This window comes from Gouania willdenowi, unplaced genomic scaffold (genome assembly GCF_900634775.1).
Source record: "Gouania willdenowi unplaced genomic scaffold, fGouWil2.1 scaffold_338_arrow_ctg1, whole genome shotgun sequence".
Taxonomy (NCBI): Eukaryota; Metazoa; Chordata; class Actinopteri; order Blenniiformes; family Gobiesocidae; genus Gouania; species Gouania willdenowi.
In genome coordinates, this window is record NW_021145100.1 from 1,598 (window position 1) to 16,017 (window position 14,420).

Genomic DNA, 14,420 nt, shown 5'->3' on the forward strand with positions numbered 1-14,420 from the left:
GAACCGACAAGGCCACTGAGACACACACAAGAAAACGCTCTAGAACAAGGGCCTAGCTTTGTTTATAAGCCACACCAAATGCTCATAGCTAGGTTGAGGGAGGACAACCTCACACCTAGCTGCAGGAATACAGTCATAAACCCTTCTGCTACGATTGAGGAAAATACTCAAGGTTCTTCACTCATGATGCTATTGGTTACCCCAGTTACCACTGAACTCAGCCGATGAAGACGAGTGATGTCCTTGATGCAAATGATGATTTTTGCTTATCTAGATGCAATAAAGGATGATTTTTGATGATTCATGCCATTGATAATAATGATGAAGTTTTTTTTAAGGTTTATTTCCACATTTTTCTTGATATATCTATATCCGTGCCTCACAAAAGAAGAATATATCCAATGTATGACAATAACGATGCTAATGGTTAACCCTGACAGACAGCAAAGGTGGAATATAATAATTTTGTTTCTTGATTTGGTCGTTGATGCGACCAAAAGTGGGGAATGTTATGGTCAATTATTATATTCATCATCATATCCTCAAATGTATGTTCATGTGTACAATTTGTCATGTTTTAATACATGACGACTCCATTACTCATTACACTTTTGAACATCTGATTAAACAGTACAGATCGTATTATTCTCAGTGCAGCACAGTCTCTGCCAAGGCCAGAATCTCTGCTCACATGCAGACATACACTGACGCACACACTTATCAAGACAGATAAAGACTGGAGCCAAACCTTCTCATAACATCTTCATCATCCTCCAACATTTCCACTATGGGCATCTGACTCCCTCCCTTTTGTCTCTCACTGTTGGGACCTTTTCTTATCTGTATAAAAAGCTTAAGCTTTGAAACTGTTGAAGCGGGGGCGCGGCACTTCCTTCGGACGTCCGCCTGGACGGACGCTAATTTTGTTTCACTTTGTTCCATCTTGTACCTTTTTTCTTAGTTTAGAATAAACATTTTTTATATAAAATCATCAATGCTTCTCCTGGATTCCATCATTCAACCAGAGCAATGAATCATGTCTTCAAATGAGGTCAACCGTAAATTCTGCCGTAACAGACTCCTCCCACCAGAGCGTCATGTTTAAGGGAAGAAGAAAATGAAAATGGATGATTTATTATTCATTTTATTTATGAGTTAAAAATGCATCTATATTCTGAAAATGAAAAATTATTTCTGTTAATGGATTTTAAATTGAATTATGGTACAGATATACTTCCATAGTTTATACAGTTGACGTAGCGTTCTTATTCTCTATTACAAGTTCACAGTTGTTTTTGTTTGCAGTGCCTTTGAATAAGTTGTTTTGTGCCTGACTTGGCTAGCTACGCCACAAGTTTTCCCTCAGTATCCTTAGGTCTCACATGTTAAATGGACCTTGAACTGAGACATGTTTGAATACTTTACATTGTAGTGTTGCACAAATGTTTGATCATTTTGTTTTTGCCTTCTTCACATGACAAATCACAGCACTTTATACAGCAGCATATTATGTGTTTTGTTCATTGCTGTTGGTTTTGCTTTAAAAAAAAGTCTTAAATTGTCTTAAATTTGACATAAAAAGTGTGCAGCAACCACTGTTTCTGGTGTACGGTTCATACTGTTAATAAATGTTGATGGTACTCATACTCCTGGTTGTGATTCTGATAAGATGTTTATTCTAAGAACAAACACTGGTTTTAAAATTTTGGTTTTAGTTTTAATATAGATTTAGGTCAACTTGTATCAAGAAACAGCTTAATCATTTTTCAATAATGCTGAGTCATTTTTTACTTAGATTAGTTGTTTTCTTCTTGTTCCGAAGCTTTCATTTGCATAAATTAAAAAAGCAAAAAAAATTTTTACAAGAATTATTTGTTTATATTCAATATATTTCACTTGTTATTGTGTTGTAGGAAGTTTGATTTCAAGTAATTTAATCTAATAATCATCCATTTCTGCTTATTTTAACCCTTTAGAATACTTGTCTTGCTAACCACTACATTAATTATAATGAAATTCAGTACATCTACACGTCTTCTATATGTTGCCACCAATAAAATGTAGTATTTTTTTTCTAGATCATCATCAACTCAGGTTGATCCAGGCTGATTAAAACCATCCCATCTGAGCTGGGACATGAACTGATCCATTTATTCACACATTAGTTCTTCTAATGTCTTTAAACACTTTTATTGATACACACAGACCTGGTCAGAGCAGGTTACACTCCCAGTTAGGATCATGGAAAATAACATTTGCTTCTTCTCAGTATCTGGTTTAGACTTATTTAGACCTGTGTCCTGGGTATGATGGGTTCACGAGGTGAACAGTACTCAGCCATGTTGGGAAGTCCAGAAATCACACAGCATTTCACACAATCATTGTGGTCTATGCCAGAAAATACTACAGACCAAGTATTTGTAGTGTAGTCATAGCACTCAACAATTCTGTTTCGTCTTCTACAAGAGACAATAAAGATCTTCTTGTTCATCACTGCAATGTCAAAGTATCTGTGTGTGTGGACCATTTCAGGGACATCGTACCAGGTGTTGGTCACTGGGTCATAAGCCTCAGCAGACTTCAGATCTCTGAATCCATATCTGCCTCCAACTGCAAAAATGTGGCCCATATATGCAATGACCCCAAGTCCACACCGAGGTGTTCCCATAGGAGTGATCAGTGTCCACTGGTTGGTGTCTGGGTTGTAATACTCAGCAGTATTCAGTACTCTATTACTACATCCTCCACATATGTAAATCTTGTTGTTCAGTGTGGTGCAGCTGGCATCTTCCCTCCCTTCATTCATTGATGCAATGAACGTCCACTGGTTGATGTTGGACTGGTAGCGTTCAGCAGTTCTTAGTGAGGTACCATCATCATCCCTGAAGCCTCCCATAGCGTAGATGCATCCCTTTAGCACAGTAACACTCACAAAGCTCCGTGACTCCTGCATTGGTGACATCTCCTGCCAAGTGTGTGTGACTAGGTTAAACCTCCACACTCTGTTAGAGGGGTCAGTCATTCCTAAACCACCACCCACAATGTAGAAGCATCTACCAAGGAAGACAGTGCTGTAGAGGAATAAGTGAGTCATGGGATTCTCCAGACTAGGATGAGTGTGAACTGTAATCCAGCTGTTAGTTCTGTAGTCAAAGGCCTCTATGATCTTAGAAAATATTCTAAACATCAGTAAGACGGCGTTTGGCAAACGACGGCAAAACAAAGTGTTGTTGATCCCAGACTCAGAGCAGAGTAACGAAGGTTGAGACATGACTTTAAGGGTATCAGAGACCAAGAGGTGGGACTCAGGGTTTGTTTTTACCACATCATTGTTAAGCACATTGTCTGTGATGTAACTTTTGTCCGTCAGCCCCAGTCGTACCTTTGGTAACAGAGTAGAAATGGCTCCCTGTCGTTCCTCAGGCATGTGGTTTATCCATCTTAAAACACTTTGATAAACTGTGCTCTCCTGGGTCACAGTAAGGTCATCCTGACCCAGGATATCAGCCAGCTCCTGCACCTCAAGCTGCAAAAACTCTTCACAGAGTGAAACCTCCTCAAAATTCTCACAGATAAAGTGAAAGGCCTCATACTTCAGTTGAAACAAAATGGGAATATACCAGACTTTAGTAAACTGCCACAGCCCGATGCATTTTTCCAGACAGAGATGATCCTTCAGAGCTTCAAAACATGTTTGTTCCAGACTATTTACATTGAACTGATGCACTTCCATCATTAGATCAAAAATTTAACTGTTGTCAGAGTGACAGAGATTAAGTAAATTCACTGAGTCCAAGGAGTTTGTGGGTTATTGTGTCTCTCTCAGAAGGGTTTCCCTCATTAAAGAATACTCAATGTGCTGCTGACTCCTTTGATGTGTGACCAGCTCCTGATGATGTCATCAGCAGAGTGTGTGATGATGTCACAGTGAAATTCACACTGACATTCCTTCTGCTGGCTCCTGATTGGTGGATGGCATGACAGGTTCTGCGTTCTTTGATATCTGTGTGTGTGGGTGGGGGGGGGGGTTGTCTCAGCTATCAATCAATCAATCAATCTTTTATTTGTATAGCGCCAAATCATAACCAATGGTATCTCAAGACACTTCACAGTAGAGCAGTCTTAAGGATGGACTCTTCATTTTATGGATACACACATATGCATATATACGTATATACACATACATATGTATCCCACACCCAACATGAATTCATTATGGCGGCAAGGAAAACCTTCTGTTAAGCAGCAGGAACCTTGTGTGGATCCCATTCCTATGATGAACAGTCATCCACGTTATGCTGTGTTGGGTGTGTGCAGAGGAAAGGGTGGAGACAGAGCCGCTGAGACTCTGTAACTCCACACTGAGGATCCCACGGATCTGCAAGACAAAAGCCAGAAGAAGTACAGGAGCAAACACACAAGGGAAGAAGCAGACATAGAGGGAGTGTTTGAGAGAGGAATGGGACCCTCTCCGGTCCCTCTCTAACCTAAATGACCTCTCTGTTAACGCCCTCTCCAACCGAGCATGCCAGACCCCCACCGGCAGTCTATGCCTATTGCATCTTAACTATGAGCTATGAGCTGGTTCCTAACTAAAAGCTTTACCAAAGAGGAATGTTTTGAGCCTAACCTTAAAGGTAGAGAGGGTGTCTGCCCCCCGAACCGTGGTTGGTAGATGGTTCCAGAGAAGTGGGGCCTGATAACTGAAAGCTCTTCCTCCTATACTACTTCTAGAGACAAATGGAACAACAAGTAGTCCAGCATTTTGAGAGCGTAGTGTTCTGGTGGGATTGTATGGCACTACAAGCTCCTTGAGATAGACTGGTGCCTGTCCATTTAGGGCTTTATAAGTGAGAAGAAGAATCTTGAATTCTATTCTATATTTTATGGGAAGCCAATGCAGAGAGGCTAATACAGGAGTATTGTGATCTTTAACCTAAATTGTTCTGGGATTATTCATCAATAAATTGGTATTTGTCCTACTTGCTGATTTATTAAGATGTCAAAAAGAAGCTTCTTTACTGACAGTCATTCTAGATTTTCGGCTATTTGTGAATTTTTTTCCAGGTTTAGGAATGGTGGCCTTGGCGTTATTAGCACCACGCTCTGACCAGTTGAGCTAACTGGCCTATGAAGCTGCAAAAATGTGTAAAAATATGGTTGAGTTAAAACGATCACGGTTCTAAACACCCAGAAAGTTGGCAGTAGAAAATTCAGCAGTACTCATCCCTTCGCTTAAAGCTGCAGTATGTTTTTTTTTTTTTATGTTATTTGGTCAAAAGTCCATAATCATCTTTGAGCATATTGTAATATTGTAAAGTGTTTTGAGTAGACAGTGAATCTCTACTCCTTCTCCAGGCTCTGAAAATGAAGTTTATCAATACAGGATGGATGTCAGCCAATCAGAGGTCTTTCTACCAACACAGCAATCTTATGAGCTGTTTTAAGCATTACTATTGGCTGCTGGAGCTGCTCGTCAAAAGTCCGTGTGTTCTTGATCTGAGAGTAGAGAAAGTCTCATGGCTTTATATTCCAGCAGAAATCTCTAACGTGACTTTTGTCAAATCAAGAGGAAAAATGAAGACTGAGGTGGAGAAGCAACAGAATAAAGGCACAAACATGTTCATGAGGAACAGAGTCACAGAGGTTCCTCTGACTCTGTGTGTGTGGTGGACTTCACTTGATCTGCTTTCAGTCCGTGCACAGTCTGCCCTGAGTCAGACAGAGAGTGATAACAAACGAGATAAATAGCTTGTAAAACTAAGAGAAACATTATCTAAGGTGGAGACAGAGAACAGACACATTTCATCTGCAGTGTGGAGTGTGTCTGCTCTGATCAGCTGCTTGTGTGAGGATCACACAAACACACACACGCACACACACACGCACGCACGCACGCACGCACGCACGCACGCACGCACACACACACACACACACACACACACACACACACACACACACACACACACACACACACACACACACACACACACACACACACAATTCTCACTGAGGCCTTCACTCACTATTACCTACAGGGGGTGTGGCTAATGGTTTTGTTGACACCCTTTAACTGCTCTAGGATTGGTTTGAATGGAAAGCGTTCCTGGTTTATGAAGTCTACATGGAAGTAAGCTGAAGCGTCTCCATGGTAACTCCCAGCTGTGACAGCAGGGGGCGTGGTCTCCTTCAGTCACTGCTGCACATATCTGTGTGTATATTTAACATTTAGATATAGATTTAACATTTAGATTTAACATTTAACATTTAGATATAAGATTAAGCATTTAGATTTAACATTTAGATTTAACATTTATATATAAGATTTAACATTTAGACTTAGATTTAACATTTAGATATAACATGTAACATTTAGATTTAGATTTAACATTTAGATATAACATATACCATTTAGATTTAGATTTCAATATTTAGATTTAATGCTTTTTTACCTCTATTTCTGTGGTTACATGTGTTAAATGTAGGAAAATGTGCTAAATATGAGAAAAGTGAGATAAATAATGAAAATTTGTTAGCTACAACTTTTATACTAAATTTTTACACTTGGCACCGCATAGATGTGGTTAGTTGTGTTTATATTTGGTTACATTCACCAGATCACCATAGTTACAGTCCAGGAACAGTTCAGTTTAATGACCATGTTTTCTGTTATTATCAGTATGTGTATGTGTTACAAAATGATAAACATGTCTTAAACATTAAATGTTTGACCCAAAAAAACTCCTAAAGTGATTATATGAAGTAAAGTTTTGGTACAGTATGGAGTCCATTCATTTAGAATCACACTTGGGAAAATTTTTGTTCTTAAAAAAGAAATAACAATATATTATGCTTTCTAATAAAATGTGCACAACTCAATAAGGAGCCATTATAATCCATCAAATCAGTCACAAAAATAATTTCATTCAAATCAATGACCAATAAAAACTGATTTCCTGTCAATAGTCAATATTCTTATTATTGTTCCAGAAAGTTGAATTATGAGGAGAAGAATTGTGGGAAAAAACATTTTGGGAAAAAGAAAAGCCCGTTAATGTAAATCAGAAATGTTTATTCAGAGAAGAAGAAAGTAGACACACAACTCCCTCAGATTGTTGCCATGACAACAGTTTCTCTGAGTAATGTTTGTCCTCCTTTACACATAATCAATATTATTGATTTCATCTAATTCTATATAATAAATAAATAAATGGGCCTAAATCAAACAATAAATAAACTACACATAGAACACAGGACAAGTCAACAACAGCTGTGTTGCCAGGTTGGGTTTAGAGTTTTTGAAGGAGACGATGTAGATACATTTATGACAGTTTATGGTAGAATTAGAATATAATAATAGCTCTATCTGGATGGCTCTGTGACAGCTACACATTGTTGAGAGGAAAAAATAAATAAACAGGAAACAGAAGGGTTTCATTCATAGACTTATTAAAAAGTTTATTTAGTCACTTTAAAGTATTTAAAAAGCTAAATGAGCCTCTGTTTAGATAGTTTTAGTAGCACAGGCTACATACCTGAGCTAACGTCAGTAAACTCTACTAAACTTACATTATTAGTTTCATGCTTAAAGATGTTATTTTACAGGTTCTCTGTCTGAAAACAGCTGCTGGTTTAAGAGTAAATTAGTGCAGAAAACAACCTTTTGGTTTGTGAAACCATTAAATATTGAGAATCAATCATTTCAGCAAAACAGATGATATTATCAGTTAAACATCTTGTAATAAGTGCAGGTAAATGTAGTATCTATATAGAGCCAGGAGGTGGTGGTAGAGCTACAGTATAGATGTGCTGTTCCACAGGTTGGACCATGTGAATAGATTGTAAACTTTCCATGTGACCAGCAGTGATTAGAACTCAATGAAGGAGAACCAGCAGAACAACAAGGATGCTTTAAAAGCACAGAGTCAGTTAAACTCAGACACAGAGTAGCTCATCTGGAGGACTGGGACCATTCCTGGAGGACTGGGACTATTCCTGGAGGACTGGGACCATTCCTGGAGGAGGACTGGCACCGTTCCTGGAGGAGGACTGGCACCGTTCCTGGAGGAGGACTGGCACCGTTCCTGGAGGAGGACTGGCACCGTTCCTGGAGGAGGACTGGCACCGTTCCTGGAGGAGGACTGGCACCGTTCCTGGAGGAGGACTGGCACCGTTCCTGGAGGAGGACTGGCACCGTTCCTGGAGGTCTGATGTCACCTGGAAAGTGATGGAGTGTGTGAGGCTGTGAGGGCTTGAAGCACTAGAAATAAAATGGGACAGTGTTATTTCTGTGTTAGTTTTGTTCTCAGGGGAAAAAACTTCAGGGTTCACTGTTCAGTTACTGTTTATTTTATGCATTAAACAGTGTCATAAATGTATTTACCTCCCTATAGGCTACATGATGGAGCCAGTGCACTACTGATACTATTGGAATCATTTACAATCTCATTCTTTTTTTTGTTTTTCCCAAACTACATTTTAGTCGAGTAGTAAAAAGAGATAAACAAATTTACACAAATCAAAAAAGAAACAAACTACAAAGCAAAGCCACTCACTGTCACATGAGCATGTGAAGCACAAATACAACAACTTAGACTATACACAATATATCCATAATGACATATCTACAATTACACAAATATAAACATATATACACACATAGATTTACACACAAATTAAACCTGTACTTTCTTGGTTTCTTTTAAAACACTAAAAACTTAGACATATCTCAATATAATCTCCTGTATAACATAGGAGCAACAAAGACACAAAAAGTGATTTTACCTTTAACTGCAACAACAGATGAATTATATGGTATTTGTCCAAATGTATCACTATGTTTGTCACGGTCCGGTGTGGGTGTGGACCCAAATGCAAGGAGAGACGGAGGCAGGATAGAGGAATAACGTTCGTGGAACCAGTCCATGTTTATTCCTCAAACAAACTTATTCAAAATCCAAACTCAAAAACAGGGGAGCAGGAACAGGGAGCAAGACTAGACACAACTGCACACAAAGAGGGACAACGAACCTGACAACATCACAACGAACCAGCAACCACACTGTGTCCAAGCACACAGTTAAATAGTGGAGGAGGCCTGATTAGGAATGGGCCACACCTGGGTGAAAACATGCACTGGAAAAAAGGCCACTCTAAAAATAAGCAAAAAAAAAGTTAAAACAAGATATTTTTGCTTGAAATAAGCAAAAAATCTGCCAATGGAACAAGTGAAAATTCTCTTGGTAAGATATCTTGAAATAAGACAATATCTTTAAGCCTTAGAAGATAATGGTGATCTTGAAATTAGCTGGGAAAACTCCTTTTAGCTATAATTTACTAGTATTGAGATGTTTTTGTCTCATAATATGCTTGTGATGCTCAAAAAGAGTATTTTCCCCTCAAAAGTAGCATCTTCACCCTGTTTGTTACAAGCATATTTAACTCATTTTTATTTATTTAATTGTTACACTGTTCTAGATTTAAGTCCACCACCTACTTGAAATGAGATTAGAAACTGGCATTTTGAGACAAAATGTCTTGAAGTTATCATTCCTGACTCATATTAGGCAGTGCTCTTTTGCAATAACAAGACATAATTGACCATTCTGTCATCATTTTAAGTGTATTTACCTTATTGTAAGCGCTACAAAAGTAATACTGTTCTAGACTCAAGACATTCACCTACTAGATTCAAGACATTAACTTCTTCTTATAAGACAGAAAAAATGACAATTAGTCTTGCACTTTACCAACTGTTTTTTATTTAAACAGCAGCAAGTCCCAGAGGACTGCATAAAAGGGAAACAGCTTAATTTACCTCAACATTTTGGCTCACAGTATCTATGGAACTGCAATATAAAAACATAGCAGAACATGCCAAATATGTGAGTGAGTTAAGGCCAGGTCTAAACATCTGACCAATGTGCCCCTCAAAACATGTACAAAATGCACATTCAAAGCACTTGCTACACTTAAACTGCATCTGCTGAACAGACAATTAGCTGTTTAAACTCAATATCAACTGTTAAGTTAAAATAAAAACATAAGCAGAATCTGCACTAAATTATGCAAATAACACACAATATATAACATCACATCGGTATGTACTAATGTTGTTGTGTACCCCAAATTAAACTAACTTTCAACTGACAATCAATACCAATGAACAGGAACTGTAGTACCTTTTGAAGGGAGAGGGGCAGTGCTATGCTACACCATATCTGACCACTGGATTTATTGGCCAATAAAAGCTTTCCACTCAGTCATGCTCTTCTTGTAAGATGATGTGAGATCTCTCTCATGGATTTTGTCTAAGAGGACCTCTGTCTGGATGACTGAAAGCAGAGTGGCTACACACTTTGGATAAGTCAGGTGTAGCGTATAATAGTAGGCCATGAGGTATAAAACACTCTCGCTAAGCTCGTCTTTTGGAAAGGTGGTTATTGCCACATCTCCTACCGCTAGGAGGCAGTTGGAGGGACAGACAATCACGACTGGGCAGGAGAGAGGGCATTTCTTCAAGTAGGAATTGGGGTCTTCTGCTTCCTGTAACACATAACAGATATCCTTCCGTTAGGATAAAGCAATTTGGTCATTTGGAACCAAGGGTAGAGGGTTGTTTACAAAACACAACTTTACAAAGCAAAATTCTGACAAAAGTTACAGTATTCAGAAGCTCCACCTTAAAGTGCTGTTTTTAAACTATCCCCAGTGCATTAACTGTTACACACACATCTAGCCTTCCAAAAGAACTAAAAACCAAGGCAAGGCTATTCTTGCTTGGCAGCAGGTTTTTTCACTCTTATAATAACCATGTAATGCATCCGTTCTTGTTCATACTGTGACATAACCAAAGACATCTACCCAGTGAAAATCATCTTTCTAAAAAACACTTAAAAAGGTAGGGTCTGGGATTCTCTTTTTTGGCCATTTTTACAAAATCACTTGAAATCCTATTTCTAACCCCATTTACAGCCACAAAGTTGGAAGCACTGACATGGAAATGAAACAAGTTAATCATCTGTGGAATGGACAGGTCTTGAAAAACTCCAGCCAAATATTTCCAAGACCACCTAGTAGCATTGGACAGTAAATTTGTCAATCAAACGGTCGTCGAATGGGTGGAGTCAGGGGCAGCGTTGGAGGCAAGAGGGGAGGACCATTTGGGTTGTGTATTTTCAAAATCTGCCGGCTGTTTTGCGAATCCCAGACCCTACCTTTAAGGCTTAGAACATACAGTATGTGAATAGGAATTACATTGGGTGTTGTCTGGGGAAGCACCTTCAGTTATCATTTTTACTACAGTCAAAATGATCCTGCAACATTTTACACAGCTCACCTCAAGGACATGCATCAGAGCCTCACTCGCATCTCGTACCCTCTTTGGAGGAGCAGACGTGGAGGGGAACAGTGATGGCAGCACACGTAGGATCTCAAGAGCCTGTTCAGCTGTTCAGGAAAAGATTTATGACTTTAACACTTGGACAAAGTGCACAAGGTAAAATCAGATAAAAAAAAAAAAAAAGGTGTACAACAGACAATGCTTAAAAAACAAAACATTTAGCAAATAATCGGATAGCAACCATAGATGAAAAAGGACGACAAAACACTAGCTCATGTACTTGACAATAAACATGCCTGAAGGTCCACTCTTTACCCTATTCTCTAATAACACCAAGAGAGCATTCCCTACCTTTGTCCATTCCCATTGGGGGTTTCAGCACCTTTTTACATACTCCAAAAAACTGCACGCTCTGGCAGAAGTCATGCCATCTTCCCTTCAATTCATTGATGAAGTTGGCATTATCCTTATCCAAAATGCGCTGAAGCTCCTCCATCACCTATGATTTAAGAGGTTATTGGTATTTTAAACATTGTTTGTGATACCATGGTTTTAATCATGCACAGTCAATAATGACTTACATGTCCAATGTCTTTAAAACAAGGATATGCTTCTAAAACCTTCTTGGGTCTGTCCTCCTCACGAACGGTATTTGAATCAATGAATGCTCGTCTGGCTACAAATTCCAAATCCAAGAGATGAGAGACATCCTGGTGGTTTGGATTTTTTCTTTTATACAAAGTTTGTAGGGTCTTGTAGTGCCTGACCAAGTTTGCTGGACTGTCAACATCTGCAGACTTGTTAGCTGTAAGACACAAAAATGCATAATTAATGCCTCAGTTTAAAAAAAGTTCATCTCATGTTGTTGGATGACAAAAAAAAAAAAAACATCAGAAATGTATTTATATAGCACCTTACAACAACGCTCAGGTTGATAAATGTTCTTTACAACTGTGAAAACCCACAAAACAGATAAAGAATTACCAGAAAAGGACAAAGTCAAAAACACGCCAAAACCATACAGTAACAACAAAATTATTAAAAGAATATAAAAAACACCTTAAAACCAAAACATCAAAGTGCTAAAAATCTAAAAAGCCTGTTTAATTAAATGGGTCTTGAGTTTAGCTTTGAACAGCGGCAGGTCAGTGATGGAGCGTAACTGTTGGGGAAGATTATTCCACATTGTTGGACCTGCCACTGAAAAAGACCGGCATCCCCCATTGCTTGTATCTGGATCGAGGCACCTCCAACAAATGTTGACCAGCACAACGTGAAGCTCTGCTGGGCCGGTGGGTTTTCAGAAGCTCCGACAGATAAGGTGGTGCAAGACCGTTCAGGGCTTCTAAAACAAACAGCAGTAGCTTAAACTATATCCTGAACCGAACTGGGAGCCAGTGCAGAGACATGAGGACAGGAGTGATGTGATCATGTTTACGTGTTAGTTAGGAGGCGGGCGGCAGAATTCTGTACCAGCTGTAAATGGGAGGTGCAGGTTTTATTAATACCGACATATAAAGCGTTGCAGTAATCGAGTCTGGAGCTAATGAAGGCATGGACGGCCTTCTCCAGATCATTGCGGCTCAGAAATGGCTTTACTTTAGACAGCAGCCGAAGCTGAAAAAAAGCTTATTTTTACAACAGAATCTACTTGTTTGTCCAGTTTTAGGCAGCGGCCCAGTTTCACCCCCAGATTCCTCACCATCTGGAGGTTAAGACCAAGACTGGGCAAAGCCATTTCAGGTTTATTGGAGGCATCAAATAAGATCCACTCAGTTTTATTATTGTTTAAATGGAGGGTATTTTTGGGAGAGCCAATGTTTTATGTCTTTAATTAACAATTAACATAATAAGCCATAAATAGTATATTATTTTTTGTTATTATTATTATTATTATTATTATTATTATTATAATAATAATAACAAAAAACTACCATAAAAATCATATATTAATATTAGATCAACTTTAAATATCAGCCCTGATCCTAAATACCAAACAACTATTCATTTCTGGAATTTTAACCATTTAAATGCCATTTAAAAAAACAAAACAAAAAAAAAAAAACAACATTTTTTGTATAATAAATGCATGAGAACTAATTGCAATCTCATAAAATTGCATGTACGCACAAAACTACACCCCTACACAGATGCACATACCCCTACTACACACAGTCATGAGGCAGTTGGACAAACTCACCATCAGGACTGGAGAAGGCAGAGGGTGCTTCTTCAGGAAGGCTTTGGGATCTTCTTCCTTCAACACATAACACAGAAATATTTCTGATAGGATAATGTAGGATAATTTTGGAACTAAAATTAATTACATTCAATTAACAAGAGCAAAAATGCCACAGATGAGACATATGGGTTTTAAATACATAACATTTGATATGCTGGAGAGGATATAGAAACTAATGTTGCAGTGACTGATAATACCAGCTTTTTATTAATACCAGATTTCTGGTAGAACTTAATTTCTACAATAATGTTAATACTTTGAAAATAAAACAGTACAAATATAGTGTAAACAAGAATGCTCTGATGATGTCAATTTAAAAGCCTTTCACTTCTGTCATGTCAGTACTGTTATGATGACCAAAAAAAAAAGTGGGTTTATTAGTTAATCTAAAATATAAATACCTCATAAGGACAAATGTGTAAATGCAAAGTTGAAACTCACCTTCTAACTCACTTTCTTTACCGTCTGAGCCTGGGCTGCCAGTTCCTTCTGTGGACCGATCCAGAATTATAGTTGAGTCGCTTGAATCCATTTCATCCGTGTTTGTTGGCGGCTCAAGACAGCGTCTCTTTGAAGAGCTGCAAAGATTAGTCAATCAATTAGTTGTCAACAACTAAAATCAATCCATCTGACTTTATTTGTATAGCACTTTTCATACAAACAAAATGTAACACAAAGTGCTTAGTAATAAAGCAATATCCCCCGCACACATCCAAAGCAATTACCTTGTGGTCAAACACTAAAATAAGAGCATCCATTAAAAAACAGGAAGTGAGGATTTTTTTTTTTTTAATGTCCAAATATGATTTAAGTTCCTATAATGTGAAAAAGTTCTAG

The 14,420-nt window shown here is 38.3% G+C and overlaps 2 long non-coding RNA genes across 2 annotated transcripts; both read right to left on the reverse strand.

Annotated features, from left to right (window-relative positions):
- Positions 1–10,473: 10,473 nt before the first annotated feature.
- Positions 10,474–11,750, reverse strand: LOC114459720 (uncharacterized). Its single transcript, XR_003673451.1, has 3 exons — positions 11,693–11,750; positions 11,339–11,448; positions 10,474–10,545 (listed from the first exon to the last, which is right to left on the reverse strand). It is a non-coding gene; the product is annotated as an uncharacterized LOC114459720 (long non-coding RNA).
- A 301-nt stretch (positions 11,751–12,051) lies between these two features.
- Positions 12,052–14,116, reverse strand: LOC114459719 (uncharacterized). The gene is made up of 3 exons (XR_003673450.1): positions 14,037–14,116; positions 13,542–13,598; positions 12,052–12,146 (listed from the first exon to the last, which is right to left on the reverse strand). It is a non-coding gene; the product is annotated as an uncharacterized LOC114459719 (long non-coding RNA).
- Between the last annotated feature and the right edge of the window lie 304 nt (positions 14,117–14,420).